Source organism: Schistocerca nitens, chromosome 11, assembly GCF_023898315.1.
Source record: "Schistocerca nitens isolate TAMUIC-IGC-003100 chromosome 11, iqSchNite1.1, whole genome shotgun sequence".
Taxonomy (NCBI): domain Eukaryota; kingdom Metazoa; phylum Arthropoda; class Insecta; order Orthoptera; family Acrididae; genus Schistocerca; species Schistocerca nitens.
The window spans coordinates 130,896,451-130,903,189 of record NC_064624.1 but is presented as its reverse complement, the minus strand read 5'-3'; the positions used below and the strand labels follow the sequence as shown (position 1 = coordinate 130,903,189).

Sequence of the window (6,739 nt, the reverse complement as noted above, 5' to 3'; positions counted from 1 at the left end):
ACATCGATGTACTGTGGAGACCTCACGCCCCACGTGTTGAGCAATTCGGCGGTACGTCCACCCGGCCTCCCGCATGCCCACTATACGCCCTCGCTCAAAGTCCGTCAACTGCACATACGGTTCACGTCCACGCTGTCGCGGCATGCTACCAGTGTTAAAGACTGCGATGGAGCTCCGTATGCCACGGCAAACTGGCTGACACTGACGGCGGCGGTGCACAAATGCTGCGCAGCTAGCGCCATTCGACGGCCAACACCGCGGTTCCTGGTGTGTCCGCTGTGCCGTGCGTGTGATCATTGCTTGTACAGCCCTCTCGCAGTGTCCGGAGCAACTATGGGGGGTCTGACACACCGGTGTCAATGTGTTCTTTTTTCCATTTCCAGGAGTGTATATAGCGAGGTGTCTACGAGATGGTGGTTGAGAGAGAGAGAGAGAGAGAGAGAGAGAGAGAGAGAGAGAGAGTGAGTGAGAGGGCGATAAGGAACATATTGAGACATAATTAAAAAAATATAAGTGGACAAAACATATTCTAGGTAAGCTTAACATGATTAGTTAGTGTACTCACATAGTCATCATCGGCGTAGCGAGTGATGTTTCGCACATTTGTATGATCGCTACCTGGTTATGCTTTATATGTGTAGCCGTAGCACTCATCTAATAATATTTACATTTTTTTTTCTTAATATATTTTCCATTTGAGGCGACGATATTTTCGTCGTGTCGCACTATTTTGCGTTGCGGACACTGTGATTGCACTCACTTTAAAAACACACAACACTTTGGGGGCGTTGGAGGGTCTCTGCATCAGCGACGACGGAGGCGTGGAGGGCTAGGGGGGGCGTGGTGTGGCGGCGGCGGCGGCGTCGGCGTCGGCGGCGTCGGCGGCGGCGGAGACGCCGGTGGCGGTCGCGGCGTGTGGGGACGGAGGGCGTCCTTGAAGTCAACTGCTGTGGTCATCAGTCCCCTAGAACTTAGAACTACTTAAACCTAACTAAGGACATCACACAACACCCAGCCATCACGAGGCAGAGAAAATCCCTGACCCCGCCGGGAATCGAACCCGGGAACCCGGGCGTGGGAAGCGAGAACGATACCGCACGACCACGAGCTGCGGGCACAGATTAGCAGACTGCCGCAAAGCACGAGCCTCCAGAGAAGAAGAATCATCGCCTGATTTCGTTCTAACAAGTAAAATTTCTGAATCATTTTGAGTGACTGAGCTATGACTGTGTTTCCTATTATCAATGACTGATTACTCGAACGAATTGAGAACTACATAATTACATAGATAGGAGGAAAAATTACACTGGAATTTTCTTTTTCAAATTCTGAAGGTGGCAGGAGTAAAATACAGGCAGCGGAAGGCTATTTACAACTTATACAGAAACTAAATGGGAGTTGTAAGAGTCGAGCGTGTGGCGAAACAAGCGCTGTATCATTGGAGAAATACAGACGCGAGCGAGTGTGCCGGGACCTACCCCATTTCACTGCTAGTGCCGCCACATCACCACTACGCGTCTGCGTGCAGCACACAAGTATTGCACCATCATTTAAGAATGGATTTAAAAGTTAAAGTTGCTTTTCCAAACTTTGTTAGCATGTGCTTTAATATATTAATCTGTAAACTGTCATATCTCTGAATGTTGCTGTTGTTGTTGTGGTCTTCAATCCTGAGACTGGTTTGATGCAGCTCTCCATGCTACTCTATCCTGTGCAAGCTTCTTCATCTCCCAGTACCTACTGCAACCTACATCCTTCTGAATCTGCTTAGTGTATTCATCTCTTGGTCTCTCTCTACGATTTTTACCCTCCACTCTGCCCTCCAATACTAAATTGGTGATCCCTTGATGCCTCAGAACATGTCCTACCAACCGATCCCTTCTTCTAGTCAAGTTGTGCCACAAACTTCTCCCCAATCCAATACCTCCTCATATGTTATCTACCCATATAATCTTCAGCATTCTTCTGTAGCACCACATTTCGAAAGCTTCTATTCTCTTCTTGTCCGAACTATTTATCGTCCATGTTTCACTTCCACACTCCATACAAATACTATCAGAAACGACTTCCTGACACTTAAATCTATACTCGATGCTAACAAATTTCTCTTCTTCAGAAACGCTTTCCTTGCCATTGCCAGTCTACATTTTATATCCTCTCTACTTCCACCATCATCAGTTATTTTGCTTCCCAAATAGCAAAACTCATTTACTACTTTAAGTGTCTCATTCCCTAATCTAATTCGCTCAGCATTACCCGATTTAACTCGACTACATTCCATTATCCTCGTTTTGCTTTTGTTGATGTTATCTTATATCCTCCTTTCAAGACACTGCCCATTCCGTTCAACGGCTTTTCCAACTCCTTTGCTATCTCTGACAGAATTACAATGTCACCGGCGAACCGCAAAGTTTTTATTTCTTCTCCATGGATTTTAATTCCTACTCCGAATTTTTCTTTTGTTTCCTTTACTGCTTGCTCAATATACAGATTCAATAACATCGGGGAGAGGTTCGAATGGTTCAAATGGCTCTGAGCACTATGGGACTCAACTGCTGTGGTCATCAGTCCCCTAGAACTTAGAATTACTTAAACCTAACTAACCTAAGGACATCACACACATCCATGCCCGAGGCAGGATTCGAACCTCGCGACCGTAGCAGTCGCACGGGACCGGACTGCGCGCCTCGAACCGCGAGACCACCGCGGCCGGCTCGGGGAGAGGCTACAACCCTATCTCACTCCCTTCCCAACCACTGCTTCCCTTTCATGTCCCTCGACTCTTATAACTGCCATCTGGTTTCTGTACAAATTGTAAATAGCCTTTCGCTCCCTGTATTTTACCTCTGCCACCTTCTGAATTTGAAAGAGAGTATTCCAGTCAACATTGTCAAAAGCTTTTTCTAAATCTACAAATGCTAGAAACGTAGGTTTGCCTTTTCATAATCTAGCTTCTAAGATAAGTCCTAGTGTCAGTATTGCCTCACGTGTTCCCATACTTCTACGGAATCGAAACTGATCTTCTCCGAGGTCGGCTTCTACCAAGTCCCATAAGTAATGCTCCATATTTTTTTAAAAGGCCATTAATGCTCAGAGTACCCCGTCGTCAGGCCACGAGTGGCCTACCGGGACCATCCGACCGCCGTGTCATCCTCAGTGGAGGATGCGGATAGGAGGGGCGTGTGGTCAGCACACCGCTCTCCCGGTCGTTATGATGGCATTCTCGACCGAAGCCGCTACTATTCGGTTGAGTAGCTCCTCAATTGGCTTCACGTCTCTGAGTGCGCCCCGAAAAATTGCAACAGCGCATGGCGGCCTGGATGGTGACCCATCCAAGTGCCGACCACGGCCGACAGCGCTTAACTTCGGTGATCTCACGGGAACCGGTGTATCCACTGCGGCAAGGCCGTTGCACATTAATATACAGGGTGATTACAATTAGTTAAACTTTCAAAACGCTGCAGAAATAACACAAGTGGCCAGAATGACGTCAAATTGTAATAGAATACAGGGTGATTCAAAAAGAATACCACAACTTTAAAAATGTGTATTTAATGAAAGAAACATAATATAACCTTCTGTTATACATAATTACAAAGAGTATTTAAAAAGGTTTTTTTTCACTCAAAAATAGGTTCAAAGATGTTCAATATGGCCCCCTCCAGACACACGAGCAAAATCAACCCGATACTCCAACTCGTTCCACACTCTCTGTAGCATATCAGGCGTAACAGTTTGGATAGTTGCTGTTATTTCTCGTTTCAAATCATCAATGGTGGCTGGGAAAGGTGGCCGAAACACCATATGCTTAACATACCTCCATAAGAAAAAATCGCAGGGGGTAAGATCAGGGCTTCTTGGAGGCCAGTGATGAAGTGCTCTGTCACGGGCTGCCTGGCGGCCGATCCATCGCCTCGCGTAGTTGACGTTCAGGTAGTTACGGACAGATAAGTGCCAATGTGGTGGCGCTCCATCCTGCTGCACGCTGAACAACTGTCGTCGATTCACTTCTGCCGTACTCAATAACACAAAAAGCTTTCTGTTGAGCGGTCGCCATCTTAGCATCAACTGACGCTGACGCCTAGTCAACAGCGCCTCAGGCGAACAAATGTACAACTAAATGAAACTTTATAGCTCCCTTAATTCGCCGACAGATAGTGCTTAGCTCTGCCTTTTGGAGTTGCAGAGTTTTAAATTCCTAAAGTTGTGGTATTCTTTTTGAATCACCCTGTATGATCGGAGAAGGGGGGAAACGTATGGTAGAAGAAAAAATTAGTGGGAAAATTGATCAATAGAAGGCGCTGAAAGCGTAAGGATACGTTTAAAACACCTGTCACGCGCACGACCCATTGAAGTTGGTGCAAACACGCCGGGTACACGGCTTTTCCTCACTTCGCGTCTGCGACGTTCGCCATGCCTGTCTCAATGCAGAATCACGCTCCGCTTCTAAAGCCGTATTACAAGAATGATGGCTGTGCACACGTCGCTCTGCAGAAGTTCCGGATCCTGAAGGGATTCAAAAAAGGGGTTGGTCCGATGACTGCAGTGGGTCTGGAGAAAATGATGCAAAAATTCGAAAGACGGGTTGTTTTGGTGTGCAACCTGGTAGAGGGAGGAAACGAATGGATTCGACGTCAGTGGAAGCAGTGGCCACAGCAGTGCAGGAGGAGACGAGTGGTGGAGTGCAAACGTGTGGTGCACGGAGAACTGCCCGAACATTGGACATACCCGTGAGCACGGTGCGTAAAATCCTACGAAACATCCTTCTTTGCTATCCATTCAAAATTTCCCATGTGGACGAGTTGCTTCCTGGTGACCTGCCAGTAAGAGAGCTTTGCTTTGAATTTCTTGCTCGCATTGAAGTGGACAATGGTTGGCCGTGGAAGATTTTGTGGACAGACGAAGCCCACTTCCATCTGAGAGGATATGTCAATACAGAGAACTGACGAATATGGGCGACGGAAAATCCACACACAAATCAACCAGAACCACTTCATCCTGAAAAGGTCGCTGTGTGGTGCGGGTTTACGACATCATTTACCATAGGGCCATATTTTTTCGAAGAGATGGATGCTTCCGGTCCTGTTACCTGTACCGTCACAGGTAAGCGCTATCAGTCACTTTTGCGCAACCACGTCATTCCAGCTCTCCTACAGCGTGGATGTGTGGATGGGATCATTTTCATGCAAGATGGCGCACCTTTGCACGTTGCAAATCCAGTTAAGCAGCTGCTCTAGCGCCATTTCGGAAATGCTAGAAGTATCAACCACCATTTCCCTACACCTGATCTTAATCCGTGTGACTTCTGGCTGTGGGGCTATCTGAGAGATGTTGCGCTCAGTGTTCCGGTTGCAAATTTAGCTGCATTGAAGGCAACACATCCTGAACGTGACCCCGGAAACACGTCGATCAGTTGTGGAACGTGCTGTTTCTCGATTTCAACTTGTTGCAGAAAACGGTGGACATCATATTGAACATGTTTTGCGCCATTCACACGGAAATTAATAATCCGGTTTGATTTTGATTTATGCTTTTTATGCGGTTTTTGTCCTAAGGACAATTAAAAGCCGATTTTTCCCGTCCGATGTGATATGACCTTGTCGTGGTGGATGGGCTTACCTAACTAACAGTATCACACCTGTACGCACACGCACAATGGGTAGTACAGTTTGCCGCGCGGGATTAGCCGAGCGGTCTGGGGCGCTGCAGTCATGGACCGTGCGGCTGGTCCCGGCGGAGGTTCGAGTCCTCCCTCGGGCAAGGGTGTGTGTGTTTGTCCTTAGGATAATTAAGGTTAAGTAGTGTGTAAACTTAGGGTCTGATGACCTTAGCAGTTAAGTCCCATAAGATTTCACACACATTTTTTGAGTACAGTTTGTTTAGCGTCAAACGTACAACTTAGGTACTGTTGTTTGATTTATTTGTCATTTGTAGTCGACCAATATTAAATTATGGTGCTTACAGCGTCATCTATTGTTACATTTTGTAACTATTTATTGTTCTTCTGTCCTACATTTGCCCCTTCTCCCATAATATTCCGTTGTAATTTGATGTCATTCTGACCAGTGGTGTTATTTCTATAGTGGTTTGAAAGTTTAACTTTAATTACAATCATCGAGTACATAGAGAAACGTCCTTGTTGGTGTTTCACATTTGATGTTTGCTCTGTGTGCCGGTGAAGTTTAGGACCGTTGTGGCATTAATGTGGTATTTACAGGCAATCACGCTGTAGCAGCATGCGTTCTCAGAAATGATAAGTTCACAAAGGTACATGTATCACATTGGAACAACCGAAATAAAATGTTCAAACGTACCTACGTTCAGTATTTTAATTTAAGAAACCTACCTGTTACCAACTGTTCGTATAAAATTGTGAGCCATATCTTTATGACTATTACAGCGCCATCTATCACAAAACGAAAAAAGTGGTCCAACTGAAACATTCATATTTCTTTACGTACTACACGAATATGTAATAAAAAAGCGGTTCCTTTTTAAAAAAAAAACGCAGTTGATATCCGTTTGACTTCTGGCAGCGCCATCTAGCGGTTTCCCCTTCAAGCTAGACGAGTTTCGTTCTTTTTAGGTTTTTCGTTTGACGCTTATTTCGTGAGATATTTGGCCCGGTCACTATCAATGGACCACCCTGTATACAATTATGTGAATTAATTTTTTTTTTTACAGTTGGCATGTGAAGCTAGAATATACAACAGGCATAATATTGAAAAATAATCCAACA

General features: G+C 45.7%; 1 pseudogene; it reads right to left on the bottom strand.

Annotated features, from left to right (window-relative positions):
* Positions 1 to 3,296: 3,296 nt before the first annotated feature.
* LOC126214064 (5S ribosomal RNA) lies at positions 3,297 to 3,414 on the bottom strand (annotated as a pseudogene).
* Positions 3,415 to 6,739: the final 3,325 nt, after the last annotated feature.